General features: G+C 51.4%; 1 non-coding gene across 1 annotated transcript in view; it reads left to right on the top strand.

The window, feature by feature from the left end:
- Positions 1 to 18,499, top strand: part of LOC127490034 (glia maturation factor beta) — an 86,328-nt gene that overhangs the window by 49,158 nt on the left and 18,671 nt on the right. Inside the window, exons 9-12 of the transcript XR_011383062.1 lie at positions 417 to 4,014; positions 10,240 to 13,976; positions 14,191 to 14,328; positions 17,133 to 17,312. This is a non-coding gene — a transcript (glia maturation factor beta). The remainder of the gene's footprint in view (positions 1 to 416; positions 4,015 to 10,239; positions 13,977 to 14,190; positions 14,329 to 17,132; positions 17,313 to 18,499) is intronic.

Genomic DNA, 18,499 nt, shown 5'->3' with positions numbered 1-18,499 from the left:
GGCTTGAAACTAGAATGGTTTAGTCTTATGGATTTTAACAGTTCTCTGTCATTGTTTAAGAAAACCAACAATTGGCACAACTTATTAAGCTGGGGTTCCAGTCTCTGCTAGTTCATATTGCATGTTTATTTTGGACAGTCTTTTGTTAAGCATGGTGCCTGTACTGGTTTAAATAAAGTGTTAACATAAAAGAAAAAAAATGGGTGCTGTGGGGAGCTCTTATGGCTTTTGTGGTTCGGTTGATAGTGATGGTGTTATTACAGTCCTAGGGTAAGGCCGCTTAGGCAGTGTTGAAGGTGATACAGGTGGTGGGCCCTATAACATGGGATGCAGTGTAGTCATAGGGTACAGAACTGTGTGTGAAGTGGTGTGGCAATGTGGCCCAGTGCAGAAAATTCCCATTCTCTCATTGGCAGGCAGAGCGGGCAGTCCTGGCCCAAGGATGATCCCGAGGATTGGAGGAAGGCCTGGGTAAGACTTGCTAGTTGTAGAGCATGGAGTCGGGGTAAAAGAATGATGAAGTTTGCTTGGGCTAATCCTGTTTGGCCAGGGATTGAATTGGGGCAGAGTCCTGACTTGCCTGCAGGGGTTGTGGTTTTCTACAAGGATTTGTATTATGTGAATTATGCCCCCAGGAACCTTTGGCATTGATATGAATACTGGCCCTCTGTCCTCGAACCCACTTAGGATCTTTGGGACTGGTAATGGTGTATATTACTGAGTTGGGTTCCCCAGGACTGCAAGGAGGTGAAGCAGGGACCACTTTTAAGTTTTAAATCCTGACCTCAGCTTTTAGGGGAACATTAGAGGGTAAGGGTCATCCATGCATATCCATGAAGGGCAATAGTACTGGTGAGGAGGGGGAGAGTCTGGGGTTGGGCAGCCCCATTTCTGTCTATCCTTGGCTAGATTGCCTTCTTGGAAACACATGTGTTTGTATTCCTGGGTATAAGACCATTCCCAGCCTATTCCCCTGCATTGTATTTGTCCTTTGTTTGCAACCTCACAAATATTGAACTGAATAATAGCTGGGGAGGGACCTGGTTTTATGATGTTGTAGACCTCTAGGATTATACCATATTTGTCCCTTACCTGAAACTGTCAGAAATGAGTCTGGTATCAATGTCATTGGCTAATGAACTGGACTTGAAGATACGGAGTCCCAGCCAGGGTACTCACATCATCAGGGCCGTGAGTAATTTTGTTGTCATAGTTGACACAGGTATGAGCATTGTTGTGCGCACCTTCCAGGAGACAGATGAACATATGATGAAGTCTCTGAGCACCCAAATCTCCAGGCTGATACGTCCAGTTTGGCTGTGTGCCCGGGAGAGTGTGTACGCCACCTGATAGTGTGAGGGGTCTTGTTGATGCAGGTAGTCTGTATGAGTCCAGGCTGAGTGCCAGATGCGCTCATTTTCATCAGCAGGGAGCCTGGAGGTTAGGTATTTTAGACATCTCACCAGGGTAAAAGTGAGGCAGAGGAACTCCGTTTTGTATTTAGATGGGCTTTCTGAAAGGGAGCCTAATTTTTCCTCAGGCTGTCTCATATCAGACAATGAGAAGGGGACATGACCCAAAGGGACAAATACCATATGTTCTCTCTATCTGTGATAACTAATAGCGCACCTAAAAGGAAATCTGTAGAGGTGAAATTGAGAAGCAATGGAAAGTGCTTGTCTAGACTGTTGAGGAGCAGTTTTTTTTTTTTTTTTCCCCTTAATGGAGAATGTGACTGAGAATGGAGATGGAGGAGGAGGTGGGTGGGAAGGCGGGTATGGTGGGCAGAATCACTATATTCCTAAAGTTGTACTTATGAAATTTGTACTCGTTAAATAAAAGGTAATTTGTGGGGGAAAAAAAGAGAGAGAAGGGAACATGAACACAGTGGGACACTCTGGGCTTGCCACCTCCATTGTGGGCAACATGTTTCTCTGTGCTCTGAGATTGAGTTGGGGGATGGGTTCTAGTGATGCAGCTGCGTGGGGGAAGGAGCCAATCAATGTGGTTGGTATGGGGAGGCATGAGAAGAAAGGGAGGAGATGGATGAGTCTGCCTGACCTGAGGGGTTGCTGCGGGGATCCTGTGGGATCTCTATGATTGTGGAAGTGTTAGTGTTTTTGAGGGAGTTTCCAAGAGGGGCTGGGAGGTCAAGGCTGGGGCTGGGTTGTTAGGGGGGAGTTGAGTGGTTTGGGCAGAGCAGAGAGTGGGGGTCAGTAAGGAGGGTCTCATTAGCTGGATTGAAAACAGGTGGATCGAAGGGTGAGGCCTCAGATTCTGTGGTGGGCTTGGGAGGGAAAGAGGGGAAGAGAGAAGGACGTCATAGGAGGAACAGTCCTTACACACAGACTGTTGGTTGTAAAGAGTTCTTGCAAGTAGGTACTTCAGACCACTTGCCATTTCATTTGAGGAAGTTGTATAGGTCCACAAGGACGTTCTGATCAAAGGTGCCAAATTCTGGCCAGTGGTTGTGGTTGTCTGATTTGTATTGAGACCAAACTTGCAGACAAAAGCGCTTCATTGGTAGGTTTGAATGTGTGTTCTCTCACTTCTGGGTGCAGGACACGAGGAAGCCCCTTCATCTCTCTGCATCAGTTGCCTAAATGCTGCAGTGAGGAGTCTCACAAGGGGCCCCCAAAGGGCTGCTGTGGGCAGTTCAGGAGTTCCCGTGTGCAATGCTTGGCCATGTCCAGGCCATGCTAAGGGCTGTGCTGGTGTTTGCTGTGGATGGTTTGGCTAAGTGAGACAGCAGGCCCGGTGTTGGGGAGAGGAAGAGGAGGGGTCTCTATTGAAGGTGGGAGCACTCATGGGGGAAGCAGTCAGGCTGGGTAGGAATACTGGGCTGGAGAGTGGTGGTCTTGGGAGCTGGCTGAAGAGGGTCCACCAAGCATGCTGGGAGTCAGCAGGGGCCAGCTGGCAGTGAGTCCAGTAGGACACTGGTCAGGTGTGTGTGAGTGGGGAGCAGGGCTTCACTTGGGATCTTTGGCTCAGAATCTTCCTCCTTCAGACCTCAGACTCTTTCCAGTCTCACCAGGACAGTCACTCCCCAGTCTCCACTGTGGTGTGTGTCTGCAGCCCACAGCAGGAGATTTGGGGGTCACCACCGAATAACTTGTGGGCCCTGGGTCACCAGGCTCAGTTCCTGTAGACAGCAAGCCCCCAGTAGATCAGGAGCTGCGTCTCAAGTGTAAAATTGTCCTTTGGGCCATTTGGCATCTGTGGCCTGGGCGTGGAGACACAGGAATGACCTGAATGTGCAGGGTTTGTGGAGAGTTGATTGGAGGAACAGACTCCAGTTTTTGCTCTTTGTCCACCTGCTGCGTTATTCAGGGAAGGACAGGTGTTGATGTTAACCAAAGGACAGGGTGCACTTGGAGGAGCTAGGCCATGGAGGCAGCTGGCTGAGGAGGCAGGGCTGGACATGTAGGAGGGGCAGGGGGTGAGTGCCGGGTGTGTATCCTGTTGGCGATGCATGACTTCCTCCTGTAGGGTTCTCCCTGAATGGCTGACAAGAACATGGCTGCGCTGCCCCTGCACTCTGTGATTCTTCCATATCCTTTTGTTGTGCTGAGAATCCCGCATGGGAGATCTGCCCTCAGGCTTCTCTGTGTCTCTAGAATTTCTAATTCTTTAAAAAAAATTTATTTATTCTTTTTGAAAGTCACAGTTACAAAAAGAGGGAGAGAAACAGAGATATCTTCCATCTATTGATTCACTCCCCAGATGGTGGCAGTGGCCTCCCGGGGCCAGACCTATGCCAACAGCTTGTGCCCAGTAACTTGTGGGTTGCAGCAGCCCAAGGGACTTGGGCACTCTTTCTCTACTTTTTTTCAGATCATTTGCAAGTAGCTGGACTGGAATTGGAGTAGCCAGGACAGGAACCAGTGCCCACATGGGATGTGAGGGTTTGCAGGCTGTGGCTTTATTCTCTAGAACTTCTTCATCTCCCAGCCTCCTGCTTTTACTGGATCCTGGAAGGAAGTCTTTGTTGTGCAAGATGACTGCCTCAGTCACGTGAGCACTGGTGTTGGTTGAGTGTCCCCAGTGTGCTTTCCGCGGTTGTTCTGACAACACAGGAGGACGGATTACATTTTTGATTCACTGGGAAGATTATCCAGGGTGATCTCATACCTGTTCATAAAACCGTTTATAAAGGGGACATGTATTTTTATATAAATAATATCAATAGATTTGAAGGTGCCCAAGTTAAGCATTGTGTATTTGTATGCAATTAATATTTACAATATATCTGTTGCAACTTATGTGGTTAAGATTATCCATAGATGAGGCCAGCACAATGGTGCAGAGGGTTAAATCCCCAGCCTGCAGTGCCTGCATCCTATATGAGTGCTCCACTTTGAGTCCAGCTCCCTGCTATTGTGCCTGGGACAGGCAGCAGAGGATGGCAGAAGTCTTTGGGCCCCTGCACCCATGTGGGTAACCTGGAAGGAGCTCCTGGCTTCTGGCTTCATGTTGGCTCAGCTCTGGCGGTTGCTGCCATTTGGGGAGTGACCCAGTGGGAAGACCTCTCTCTCTTGGCCTCTGCCTCTCTTTGTAACTCTTTCAAATAAAGAAATCTTTAAAATAATATTACCCATAGGAAAATAGAAAAGTGGAAGCTCATTTCACCAGTGCCCTAGTAGTTTTGCATTCTTGGTCAGCCTACAAAGTAAATTGGAGAGTCTCAAGGTACAGAGGGTTAAGCCTCCCCTTGGGGCAACCCCATTTCTTATCTGGGTGCCAGGTGAAGACCTGGCTGCCCTGCTTCTGATCCAGCTCCCCTTGGATGCACTGAGGGGAAGCATTCAGTGACCTGAGTCCCTGGGCCTCTGATACCCACATGGGAGAAGCAGATGTAGTTTCTGGCTCCTGGCTTCTGCCTGGTACTATCTTGGTGGTTGTGTGCATTTGGGAAGTGCACCAGTTAATGGGAGACTTCTCTCTGTGTGTGTCTCTCTCTACCTTTCAAGTAGGTGAAATTAAGTAGACATTTCTTTGACTGTATTTTATCTTATTATTTGGAGGTTTGCAGTATTATTAAGAAAAAGAAGGAGGCAAGCTAAGCAGAAAGGTGGCTTCTCCATTCCAGTGGCGCCTGAGTGTACTGGGCATCCTAAATGGCATGTAGGGTTGCGGGTGGGCTCTGTGCTGTCCTGCGGGCAGATGAGCGCCCTGACGCCCAGGCCCAGCTGCCTGTGTCCTCCCTCAGCCTGTATGGCTCATCGGGATCAGGGGGAGCGGACAGCAGGCTGAGTAGTGCACAGGCCAAGGAAGGTGGGCTGGGACCCTGACTTGAGACAGGATGAAGAGGGTTGTCCAACCATGGGAATGTTCTAAATGTAGCTGAGGTGTGTGCTCCAAATTTCCATGTTTTGTGGACTTTGCTCACTTAAAGGAAGCCAGCAGGTGCTGTACCAGGCCTGGCCCACAGGTGCTAGGATAGTGACATTTGGGGCTGTCTCAGCACCTGCCATAGGCCTGGCAAGCATCAGGGAGACTCCTAACCAGGTCCTGGGCCTTGCGGATCCTTCGCCACTGTCACTTCTGCTCCAGCCTTGTTTCTCTGCCCCCGAAGCCTTGCTGTGTCACATTGTGGTTCCCTGACCGGAGGGCACAGCTTTGGATCTTCCTGGTGACAGCCTGTGAGGGGCTGAGCTATCTTGCATCCTGGGAGACATCTCCGTCCAGGCTCCCTGCTCCCTGGCTGCACTGTCTGCCTGCCTGGGTGCTCACTGCTGCTGCTCCCTGGACAGCCTACCCTCCCTTTGTTTGGCTCTCACTGCCTATCCTCCAACCCCAGGATGTCTGCCCATGCCCCACAGGTGCCACCTGCTCCTGGGTCTCACCCCACGTTGTTGTTCTCCTGTGGTGCCCCATCTTGGGACAGACTCTGCAGCTGTGGTGGAGGGCCCTGAATCAGCCACTGCATCAGTGTAAAGAGAGATGATGTGGGTGGCACTGCGTGAGTCAGCCAATGCCTGAGGGGACCCGAGAGTCCTCCTGGACCTGACCGAGAACCTGACCATACATCAGCTCAGCCCACACGAGCATCCGAGCTAACCACCCAGGCCAGGCAGAAAATGGGGATGCAGCCCTACAGCCACAAGGAACCGAGATGGCAGGGTACCAGATGGGCCCATATAACCTCAGGAGAGACCTTGAGCCTGCAGCTCCTGGGCTCCTGACCTGCAGGTGTGGTGAGATGATACATCTGTGTCATAGAACCAGCTGTGCAGGGCAGGCACCTCTGCAGGCACCTTCAGGATGGAGAGTCGCACCTCACGCAGCGTGGAGTGGGGTGAGCAAGCATCACCTGTTCCCTCTCTGCCGGGCACCCAGATTTCCCAGCTCTCTGTTCTTGGCAATTCTGATGTCACCCAACTGGGACATCTTTTTTTTTTTTTTTTTTTTTTTTTTTTTTTTTTTTTTTTGGCCATCTTTGGAAAAAGAAATGATCAAAGAGGCTGCTGAGTATCCGAACTCCCAGGGAGCCACATCAAGTACTGTGTTACCCTTCCATTCTCTGTGTGATGATGTGGAGTGAGCCCATTTGATAAGTGAGGAAATGGCGGCTCAGAGCGGGGCAGGGTGTGCTTGCTCCGCGGTGCCTGCCCAACGAGTGGAAGGGCCAGGGCTCTAACCCAAGATGGTTAGAACTGAAGCCAGGCTCTTAGCAGCAGACATGGGCACAGCAGCTCTTGTTCCCACCCCTCCTTAAATGCACATGGCAGACTGTGATGGGAGCTCCAGGGAACTTGATGATAGAGGACTGGATCTGATGTGGGGGGTTTGGGAGCTTGTGCCTCTGGGAGTTCTCTGGGAGTAACATTGCGGGCATAGGGGGAACAGGTGCCTGGCAGCTTTGGGGCAACCTGGAGCTCCAGGCCTTATTCAGAGGGAGTGGTTCTGGGTTTTAACCTGGAGCCAGGGAGAGCTAGTGTGGGTCTCGGCAAACATTTTTTCTCCCCAGGAGAGAGGGAGAGGAGATACAGAGGGAAATCTTCCATTTAATGGTTCACTCCCCAGATGGCATGAATGGCTGGGGCTGGGCTAGGCTGAAGTGAGAAGCTGGGACATCCAAGTACTTGGGCCATTTTCTGCTGCCTACAGACACATATGCAAGGAGCCAGCTCAGAAATGGAGCATTAGGGACCTGAACTTTTGCACATTTAGGATGCTTGCCTGGCAGGTGGTGGCTTGACCTGCCATGTCACAACATTGGTTCTTTGATTTTTATTTTTTAAGTGCATGTGTTAGGTCTTTTTGTTTTTTAAAGTTTTTTTTTTATGATCTATTTATTTATTTGAAAGGCAGAGTTACAGAGAGGCAGAGGCAGAGAGGTCTTCCATCCTCTCGTTCAGATCTCAGGTAGCTCCAAGAGCTGGAGCTGGGTTGATTGGAAGCCAGGAACCAGGAGCTTCCTCTGTGTCTCCCATGCAGGTCAGGGGTGCAAAGAATTGAGCCATCTTCTGCTTTCCCAGAGAGCTGTATCTGAAGTGGAGCAGCCAGGACTTGAACTGGTGCCCATAAGGGATGGTTGCACTGCAGGTAATGGTGCCAGCCGCTGGATTTGTTTTTAAAAGCTTTGTTGCAGGAGGGTTTTGTGGCACAGGAGGTCAACTTGCCAGCTTGGATGCCTGTATCCCCCATGAGGGTGCTGGGTTTGGCTGCCAGTATTCTGCTTCCAATCCAGCTTCCCACTGACGTGTCTCTGGGGGGCACAGGCAGTGTCTCGAGCAGTTGGGTCCCTGCCACCGGATGGGAGCTCTGCTTCTCTTTGTGCTTTTCAAGTCAAATGAAAATTGATGAAAAATATTAAAAAACAGTTTCTTTGTCCACTGAGTAAAGATTGTCCATGGGGCCCTGGTTCCTAGCTGTGGAGATTGTGTCTCCTTAAGGAACGCTGTGGTTGGCACTTCTGGGAGGAGCTCCTGGCTTGGGTCAGGTGGTTGCCAGAGATGCTGCCCCACACCCTACAGTGCCCAGGGTGCCCTGGGCCAATATCGATCTGATCTGTGTCCGGTGTCCACGGTGCCTAGAGGAGAGCTCCTGGGGCAGGGATACAGGAGTGGAACCAGATTAATGAGGAGCTGGAGAGACAGGACTCTGCTGTGAGAAGTGACGTGGCTTTATGTGGATTCCCTGTCCTGTGCCTCAATTTCCCTGCTACAAAATGGGCATAGGAGTCCCCTCCTCGAGTTTTCAGGATTGCAGAAGGCGTTCCTTGTAAAGCCCTGAAACCTGAGCCTCTACACCTGCACACTTACAGCTGCGGTGGCCGCCATTGCTGTGTGTCACTGTGTGAGGAGAGGGAACTGGGGCAGGATCTCCCTTCCCAGCATCCCTGGAACTTCACCCAGATCATCTTATCTGGGTTCTTGGTTTGTAGGGCTTAGGATTGCATGAGTTCAGACCTGAGTGTAACCTGAGCTTGTGGGGAATCACAGGGTCAGGACTGTGTGCGTCCATGCTTTGATCGCCCTGGACTTTCACCTTTGTAGGTTGACCTGCAAGAAGTAAGCAGAGGGGCAGAAGCCCTTGCTCCCCACCTCCACCTCCTCTGTCCCCCGAGTTCACTGGGCTTGTTCCTGTGGGGAAGCAAACGCCACACTGCAGGGCTGTGTCTGCCTTCCTAGGGAGATACACAGGGCATCAGCCTTGTCCTCTCCCGTGCAGCAGAAGCACAGAGACTCCTGCTCTGTCAGCTGTGACTCACACTAGTCCGTCCCTGCCTACTGCCCTCGTACCTGCCTCCCGGCCTCTGACAACTGCCGGATTCCACGTGTGAGTGAGGTCATGTGGTGTTTGTCTTTCTGTGCTTGGTTGATTTCACTTAACCCAGTGATTTCCAGATCCTCCCATGGTACCACAAATGACAAGATTTCAACCTTTTTTATAGCCGAGTAGTATTCCTATGTGTACACGTACCCCTTTTTTTCTTTTTCCATCCATGGTGGATGGATGTGTAGGTTGTTTGCATTCCTTAGCTACTGGGAACAGGACTGCAGTAAAATTGGGGGCACAGATCTTTCTTCCACAGACTTAACTTCCTTTCCCTTCGATGTACACCAGGTAGTGGGATTGCTGGACTGGATGGTGGCTGTAGTTTCTGTTTATTGAGCAACTTCCTTGCTGCTTTGCTAGATCTTCATTCCCACCCACAGAGTGCCAAGTGTTCCCTCCCCTCCACAGACATCCTCACTTGTTATCTTTCGTCTCTTTGGTATCCTATTGTGGTTTTGCTTTGTATCTCTCTGAGATCAGTGATGAGCACTTTTGTCCAGTATTTCACAGTATCTGTAGTTCCTCCCTGTGCTGTGGAATAGAACCACTGACATGTCTTCCTTTACCAAATGTCTATTTCTATCTATGGCCATTTTTAATCTGACTTACTTATTGTTGGTTTTTTGCTTTTGCTGTTAGTTGTGTTTTATATTGACTTTACTAACTGCTATGCCAGATGTTGGCTGGCACATATTGTTCCCTTTGGTGTGCAGAAGCTCTTTAATTTGTTGAAATCCCATTTGTCCGCTAGTTGGCTTGGTATGCTGTGCTCTTGGGATCTGATCTAAGAAATCCTTGCCCGTAGCACTGTCCGGAAGCAGTTCCCCTGTGTTTTCTTCTAATTGTTTCAAAGGCTCAGGTCTTAGATTTCAGTCTTTCTTCTGTTTTGATTTCTTTTTTAATACCAATATGAATCACCCACAGCATTGATGAGTATGTTGTGTGCTCGTTATGACCAGGTTTTCTTCCATGTTCTTTTCATTTAATCAATTTGTTCTTCCCAAAAGTGATAGAGTTAGGTTCTGTGGTTAAGCACTGTCTTGCAGTTGAGGATCCAGAGGCAGCGTTCCACAAATGATGAGTCCGTTTGGTTTGTAGCACTTCATAAGTCTAGTGCTTCTGGACTGCCTAGATAACCTGATGGTGAAGTCCCCAGCTCCTATTGTTGTGGGGTCTCTACCTCCCTTTAGAACCAATATTGTTTGTATTCCATGCTTAGGTGGTGTTGTTTTCAGGTGCATGTATGTATTTCCAGTTGTTAGATGCTCTTTCTGACAGATTCTTTTATCCTGATGTAATGTGTGTCTGAAATGAGTTTCTTCCAGGCAGTATCTTGAGTGTTGGTCTTTATCCATTCAGCCAGTCGGTATCCTTTAGTGGAGAATTTAACCCATTTATATCCTAGGTTCTTATTAACAGATACCAACTTATGTCTACCTGGGTACTTTTGTCTAGGTACAAGTATTTTCAGTCATCTTGAGTATGAGCTAGGAATGGAGTAGCTGAGTCCGACAGTAACTCTTCATATCTCCATTTGGGGACAACTGCTTGAACACTACAGTGGCTGCACCATTTCACACTCTCACCATCAATGGGTGAGGTCTGTTTGTCCATATCCTTTATAACTCTGGTTCCTCCCCATTGTTTAAACTCCTGCCACTCAAGTAGGGGAGAGTTGGTTCACACTGTGGCTTTCCTTTGCTTTTCCCTGGGTCCAGATGATGTTGAGCAACTTTTTCTGGGCTTATCTTAGAAGAGATGCACATTTGAATATTTGACTCCTGGTTGGTTGAGTTGTTCATTTTCCTATTATTCAGTTGTAAGTGTTCCTTATATTTTGTGGACAGAGGATCTTGTTAGATACATGATTTTAAAATATTTTTTCTGAATCTGTTTTTTCACATTGAAAATGTGTTTTGGCCAATGCTGCAGCTTAATAGGCTAATCTCCATCTGCTGCATCGGCACCCCGGGTTCTAGTCCCGGTCGGGGTGCCGGATTCTGTCCCAGTTGCCCCTCTTCCAGTCCAGTTCTCTGCTGTGGCCCGGGAGTGCAGTGGAGGATGGCCAAAGTGCTTGGGTCCTGCACCTACATGGGAGACCAGGAGAAGCACCTGGCTCCTGGCTTCAGATCAGCATGTTATGCTGGCCACAGCGGCCATTGGAGGGTGAACCAATGGTAAAGGAAGACCTTTCTCTCTGTCTCTCTCACTCTCACTGTCCAGTCTGCATGTCAGAAAAAAAAGAAAATGTATTTTTTGAATCACAAATGTTTGAAATTTGGAGAAATTACCTTATATCTTTTTATTATCTATCATAGTTGTGATGCACTCATAATCTGCGAGTCACTCCAAGTTAGAAACATTTTGTAAATTGTCTTCCATGTGATTTATATTTTGACTCAACATTTATGTTTTTGATGCTTTATTTTAGGTTTCATTTTAGAATTCATGAGGTGAAAAACTAAATGAGAGGTGTGGAGGCTCATTTTCTGTCATGGTCATTGGATGTTTAGAGCATCATTTGCTGTGTTTGTCGTCTGCCCAGGATGTTCCCACCACCAGGGAAATACAGAAGACTTTCCAGGTCCAGATGTCTGTCTGCCTGTCCTGCTATGTGAACTTGAGGCTAGCACACTGGGGAGGGTGCAATCCTGGGTGGCAGAGCACTTTCTGGTGCACACATGTCTGTTGGGCCTACTTAAGTTTACCTGTAGGCAGGGCAGCTGGTCCCCAGAGGCATCTGGGTGAAGCTTCATTTTCAAGGGAGTCCCAGGGTTTCTGGCTTCTCCTTGTGTTAAACCTGGCTCTGCTGCTGAGTAGACTGCAGAGAGCAGGGCCTCTAGCCTCAGTGGGGACCTCACATGCCCATGTCACTGAGTGGTCAGGACACAGTGAGAGACACGTGCAAAGATAGAGGCCTGCAGGGGCTCACCCCTCAGCTGTTCATACTCACCTCTCCCCACAACAGCCCAGGGCTTGCATCTCTGGCCTCTGCCCGCTCTGTCCACTGTCCTGGGGCAGCCTGTCTCTCTAGGACCCTACAGTTCATCAGGGCATCAGGCTGCACCACTGGACATGGTGAGATGACACTTAGCTCAGCCTCCTGGGGGTGGGCTCCAGCTATTAGACCCCAGGACCTGGAACTAACATGACCATGAGCTCATGACCTTGAGATGGGGATATCGTCTGTCCTGAGTGGTGGACACCCCACTCTGTGCCCTCCCAGTGCTGGGGAGCACAGAATCCCTGGGGCCCTCCCTGCCAAGGCAGCCAAACTGAGCTGCCTGGCACTCTGCAGGACAGGTGCACCCAGTGCCACCCACTCCCTCCAGTTGGCCTGACCTGGGTTCCAGGTTCCAGGTGTGCAGGGTGCACAGGCAGCAGGTGATCTGGGACATTATCCAGAGGGACAGTCATAGGGCCAGTGCTGTCAGTGGGTGTGATCCAGGCCATTCCTAGGAACACACACAGGTCAGCATTCCAGTGCCCCAGCTTCCTCCTCCACAGGCATCCCTCAGCCCTAGTGGATCAGCTGAGAAGCCTGTTAAGTAAATCCCTGTGGCTATGATGTCTTGGAGAAAGTCCTACCCTTCCCACTCCTTCCTGGCCTGCTGTACCGCCCTCTTGTTTGCCCACAGGGTCATCGGGGCCTGACAGTCTGGGCTTACGGTGGGGAGGGGAGTCCTCATGTGGGATCAGCACAGCCGTGACCTGGGTGGGGCCTCGCTCTCTGGGGGTTCCTCATCTGCAAATGGGGAGTGACAGCAGTGCCTCCCCATGGCTGAGACGTGGTCACCCGTGTGCTTGGCCAGGGGCTGGGAAATCCCAGGAGCTCAGGAAAGAGCAGTTACTGTGCTTGGGGACATCCTCTGTGTCTCCATGTTCCCAGCCAAGACCCACCCATGTCACCTGCACACCAGGCAGTCTGGGGCACATGGGGTCCCAGACAAGGCCCCCCTGTCTCCTGAGCAGTGAGCAAATCCCTGCTCGGATCCTTCTGCCAGTGACCCATTGTTGAGTGCAGGGACAGAGACTGTGATGGCTTCTGTGTGTGTGTGTGGCCCCAGGACCCAAACTGTGCCTTCAGTGTAAGGACCCTTTCCCTTTCTTGTGTACTCCTCATACTGGAAGCAGGGGTCCCAATGTGTGCAGGGAGGTGCAGAGCATCGCATTCCCTGTGCCGGTGATGGCTGTGGCAGGGCTGCCTTCCCATCTCACAGATGAGGACACTGAGGCTGCAGGGAGAACACCCACTGCAGGTCAGATCTGTGACCTCAGAGTCCATGTCCCTGAGCATGAGGAGGCACTGCCACAGCCGTGCAAGCGTCTCCCTGTTCTTTGCTTTCCTTGGCTGTCCCAGCACTTGGTGCTCTTTATCCAAGCGGGGAACCCTGGCTCTGCCCCTGGGGAGGTGCCCATGTCCTCTCCAGAGGCTCCAGGTCCCTGGCATTGGGGCCATGGTGCAGGGAGAGTGGGGTGGGGAGGGCACAGTATGGGGAGTTCGCATGGTGTGAATTGCACATTTCGCAGTGGGTAATCAATTAAATTTTATTTTGGTAAAGCGACAATAAGGTGGAGACAAGGAACACAATGGGGAGGATTAAAGAGAAATACAGGAACACCGGGGCGGGAAAGGACAGGTGTGGCACTGGGGCTGCAGCAGAAGGGACTTGCGGAGCTGGGGCTGAGGCCGGGGCCAGTGCTGTGTCTGGTGCTCCTGCAGCTTTCTTGGCTGCAGCTGGGGACACAGCTGTCCCCCACTCATCTTTGGAGGGCCATGACTGCTCCAGTGGGGGTGTTGCTTGAAGGTCATGGCTCTGCTCTGCCCCAGCTGTCAGGTCAGGTTCCAGGCCCAGCCTTGAGCTTGCTTCCCATCTGGAACAGGCGAAGTCGTTGAGCCCCAGTGCCTCCACTGTGAGATGGGCATTTGCGGACCCCCTGGGCTCTATCTGGGCCTTTACCAAGATTAAGTGACTGAGGGGGCCCTCAGGTGGCTTGTGCGCCTGGAGGAATGCCCGATACATGAGCTTTGGAGTTGTGGGTGAGTTTGACCACTCCCCCACTACACACAGGTCATCAGTTTTAGTTGGCCTACGGTTGTCTGGGCTGCTTGAGATCCCCAGCCCGCTGTGCTGTGCCAGGTGCGAGGCTGCCCTGTCCTGGACCTGGGAGACAAGAGCAGAGAATGGCAGGTAAGAGGCAGTCCCTGGATCCCTCCACAGCCAGCAGCTCTGGGCCTCAGGCTGCCCCCGCCTCTTAACTCAGGCTCCCTCCTCCAAGGGTGAAGTGGACCATGTCCACCCACACCCACGGGCCTGTGGGCTACCAATGGGGTCTCAGTGGTGTCCTGGTCAGCAGAGAGCTGCCCTGGCTGCCAGACTCACCTTGGCCTTTTTCTGCTTGAAGCTCCAGGAGCATCGGGGGTGAGGGCTGGCCCAGCGTCCCCACCACTGGGCGAGGCGCCCACAGCAGGGTTTCTTGGGGCCTGGGCTTCGGCATCGCGGGATACAACTCAGGAACATCTTGCTACGAGACTCTATCCAGGTGAGCTGGCTTAGACTCAACTCTGGAATGTTGGGGTGGTTGCTGGGGCACCCAGTTCTCTAGGTCATCACCAACGTAGTGAGGTCACTTCCTGTGGCTCCTAAGCTGAGCCCCCTCCTCACACAAGATATCCTCAGATTCTACTTGGGCACTGCCTATGCTACTTTTACCCCTACGCCATGTACCCACTGTCCACAGTTGCACCAATACAGGCAGCACCTGCCACAGGGCTGGCTTGGGCCCAGACAGTGCCACAGCTGGGCTTGGACCTGCTCTCTCATCTTTGTACGAGTTTGAGCCTGCACAGTTCATCGTCCCTCTCTGGACATTCTCAGTCTCTCTTGTGGTTTCTGGGGATCATTCTAGCATGTGCTTGCAACAGATGCCATCAGTTGTGTAGTGCCAAGGAACCCCTAGGCCTGGCGTCACCTGTACTGATGCACAAACACTCTAGATGTGAGATGGTTCCTAACCTGGGGTAGGGGTTTCTGGGAACTGGGAGTTAAGCAGTTGGTATTGTCAGATTGAAGAGTGCCAGGCAGCTTGTGGGTAACACTTGCTGCATCCTGGGTCAAGTTGTCCATCACCAAGATCTGAGCAATGGTGGCAGCAGCACATCTAGGAGCACTTAGTCTTGGGGACACTTACTCCACCTTATGGCACTCAGGTGTGGCTTGGGGCCTGGCCATGCTGAGCTGCTGATGCAGAGAGCTGAGAGGTGCACGTTCACCTGCACTCCTGTTTGTCCAGCATCTCATGGGAATCAGGGCTGAGTCATTTGGGCAGTTTGATAAGTGTCTTCCTTATCGTAGACAGGATTGCCCGGACCGGAAGTTCAGCATCAGTTCAGAATTGTGGAGGAGAAAGGGACAGCCTTTGCCAGGACGCCAGAATGCTGGGGTCAGGTTCTCCCCTGGGAGACAGAGGAGTGCAAAGGGAGAGGTCTGCGAAACCCTGAGCCTGGTCTGTGCGTTGCTGGGTCTGACCTTCCCTGCTTCACAGCATGGGGCCACTTTATTCAGGGTTAGAGACCTCTGCCTTCTATAGGTAGAAATGGAGAGGGAATTTCATGCTTCTCAATGGATGACTGTGATGTTGGCTTTGCCTTCCCAGCACTTGAGGTACATCTGGGATTTTATTCTTCTTGCTCCCCCATCCCTAGAGGCTTTCATGTTTCACCAGTTTTGTGCACCTGTCCATAGGGGGAGGGGGAGGCAGACTCTTTTCCAAGCTGGAATTTGGACTTAAACCATCCCCCAACTGACTCTTGTAACTCGACATCCCAAAGAGGATAGGATAGACAGCAGGCTTCCTGGGACCCTGATGCCCAGGGAAGTCGGGTGGTTCTAGCAGATGCTTCCTATCTCAGAGTGTCCAGAAAACCTAAACACCATCAATGCTAAGGCTATTCTTCTTTATTGGTGGACACTGCCTACTGTGTTTCGTGAGCCATAACATGGAGAACATCTGCATGGGTACAGAAAGATGTGGAGGCAGGCTGCTGGCTTGCTGCTGGCTTTCCTGTCTATTCCAGGGACCCCAATAGGATGAGGGACACTGACATGGGGGTGAGCGTGAAACCACAAAACGCCCATCCATACGTCAGCGGCTAATTTAGAGCCTCGCCCATGTGCCTACAGCAAGCTGGAAGGACACTGGTGAGGAGTGGCCCAGGTGTCCCCAGATGGGAAGGGCTCAGCTCCCCTCAACAGAAGAAGTCCAATGGGTTACTGGCTCTGCAGACGGCCTCTGGATAAAATCCAAATCCGGTGTGAAGCCCTTGTCTACCCTAGAGATAGGACAAGTTGGAGAGATAGAGGATGGACACTGGAGTCACAAAATGAGCTGTTAAAGGAGTTTCAGTGAGAGCAGACAGAGAGAGGAGTGGAACCTCTGCCCTGTGGCCTGGTTTAAAAGTTCTGACTCCCACATTTCCTGAGCTCTGCATCCCACCTGGGAAGAGACTGGCTATGAAATCAGACGTTTCTGTGTCTAAGTCAGGATGGAGCAGCAGTGCATGTCTAAGGCATTGAAAGCTTCTCAGGGTGGGATTTGAAGCAGGAGGTTGGACACTGTGGGGTTACACACATCCCACATGGTGATGCTAAGGTTCCAGGCCTACCTCCACTCTGAGTCTAGCTTCTTGTGTATGTAGTCCTGGGGAGGCAGCACATGCTGTCTCAACTGGTTGGGTCCCTGCCACCCATGTGTCAGACCTCAGTTGAGTGCCCAGCCCCAGTAGTGGCATTTCAGGGGTGAATCAGCACATGTGTGATATCTGTGTCTATTTCCCAGAAATAATATTGTATAAAAGTCTGTAGAGGGAAATTGGAGATGTGGGCTGCTTATCATTGACAAAGTGGTAATGGATAGGTTTTGGTTTCCAAGATGGCTGGAGTCCCTAGGTTTTAAGCATAAGGTACAAATGACTTACTGCCTGGAGACCCCAAATGTCTGGAACCATCTAGTGAGACCCTAAATATGAATCAGTTAGCCTTTGCCAAGAAATTCATGAGAAGTGCTTAAAGGTCTGTTCCAAGTGCCTTAGCCTGTGTTAGAGCAGCCACAAAAAGGAATTAGGATTCAGCCCCTTTGAATTATCTATGGAAGGCTCTTTCCCAATTGGGCTGGCCCCTTAACCTGCCAAAGGTTGGAAATGAGAACAAGATAACACAATGAGGACAGGTAGTGGCTGCTCTCATCTGATGTGCACCTCAGACCTAGTCTCACCAACACACTAGGCAGCCCACCCCCTTGATTGTAAACTGAGCTCTCTTCAGGAGCAGTTTAAACCCTTCTGGCAGGACCACACTTGGCGCTGTTTACCACTGATTGTTCTCCTAAACTTCTCCATGGGACTCCTTGCAGTCACCACAGCTGAGAGCAGAGAAGTTCCTTGTCTCTCCTGCACCCCGGATGGCTCCTTGGAGAGCCCCTGTCAGACCTCAGACTGCTGCTCAACAGGGCGCCACGTTGAATGTCAGGTGAGGATGCCTCTAGACGCCTGCCCTGTTGCCCACAGCCTCTGGGGGCTACACCCGGTTTCTGAAGTCCTTTGTTGATGTTGAGTAGGAGAGTGTCTCTCCACCAGCCTGGGCCATGTCCAGGATCAACAAGAAGTAGTTACAAAAGCATGACTTCGTGCTTTACCCCCCAGAGTGGGAGTGAAATGTCTCAGGGGGCACCTTGTAGCCTAATGTGTAGGATTTGGGCGAAATGGGGAGGGGAGATGTGGAACAGGGGCAGGGATTGTAAACTGCCTAGAGCTTGTTTTCCTGATGTGCCCGGGGAGCAGAATTTTTTACACTGAACTCAGAGTGGCTGGACCGCCACAAACCACCACCGAAGCAGCAAGAAGCCAGTTTGAGTCAGATCTTGCAGACCTGAGCTAGGCTTTCCTCACAGCGCGGTGCAGTTCTCCGCCAGGGGAGTAGACGGCCGCCATTTGCTGAACTGAGGAAGTATGAAGATTGGCCCGGGCGGAAGCAGGAGGGGCCCTCTGGTCTGTGGCTGGCCTTGGCCATGCCCTTCGCCCTGCTGCAGAAGCCCAGGCAGACGATGGGGGTAGTTTCTTTGGGGGAACCCTTCTTCCCATGGCCTACTTTTCACTTCGTTATGTGGGGACGCCTGAAGCTAGTGGGCCCTGACTGCGGACACCCGGATGTGCGGCCTCCCAGCGTCCCTGGCGAGTCCCGAATGGGCCACAGCAGCGGGTAACGGAAAGAGGAGGCCGCCATGACGATGGCGTCCTTTCCTCCCGCCGGGACACCATTTTGGAAACATTTTCTTTATCAGGCGTCCTTGGAGGTATCCGATGCTTTCCCCATAAATACTTTATTAGAAGTTTCTAACAGAGTAGACTGCATTTACAGCCCACACGCAGGCCCCCATGCTGGGGCACTCCCCGCACCCCTCCCCGCATGGCTCCCGCAGATGAGAGGCTGGGATGCCAGCTCCAGGTGGCTTCCTGGGCGGAGTCCCGCGGCTGCTGCTTGCATTGCTTTACCCTCAGCACCGCGGACGATGGGGGCCTTTACACCCCAACCCGGCTTTGGGGACTGAGGTCACGGTTCTGGATTCTTGAAACCGCTGCTGCCTGCGGGGTCCCTGGAAATGTCAGTAGCCAGCTGCCTGTGCTGATTCAGAAGTGGACGCCGAGGCAGACGCCCCC

The sequence above is a fragment of the Oryctolagus cuniculus genome, chromosome 16 (assembly GCF_964237555.1).
Source record: "Oryctolagus cuniculus chromosome 16, mOryCun1.1, whole genome shotgun sequence".
NCBI classification, from domain to species: Eukaryota; Metazoa; Chordata; class Mammalia; order Lagomorpha; family Leporidae; genus Oryctolagus; species Oryctolagus cuniculus.
This window is presented reverse-complemented; position numbering and strand designations above follow the sequence as displayed.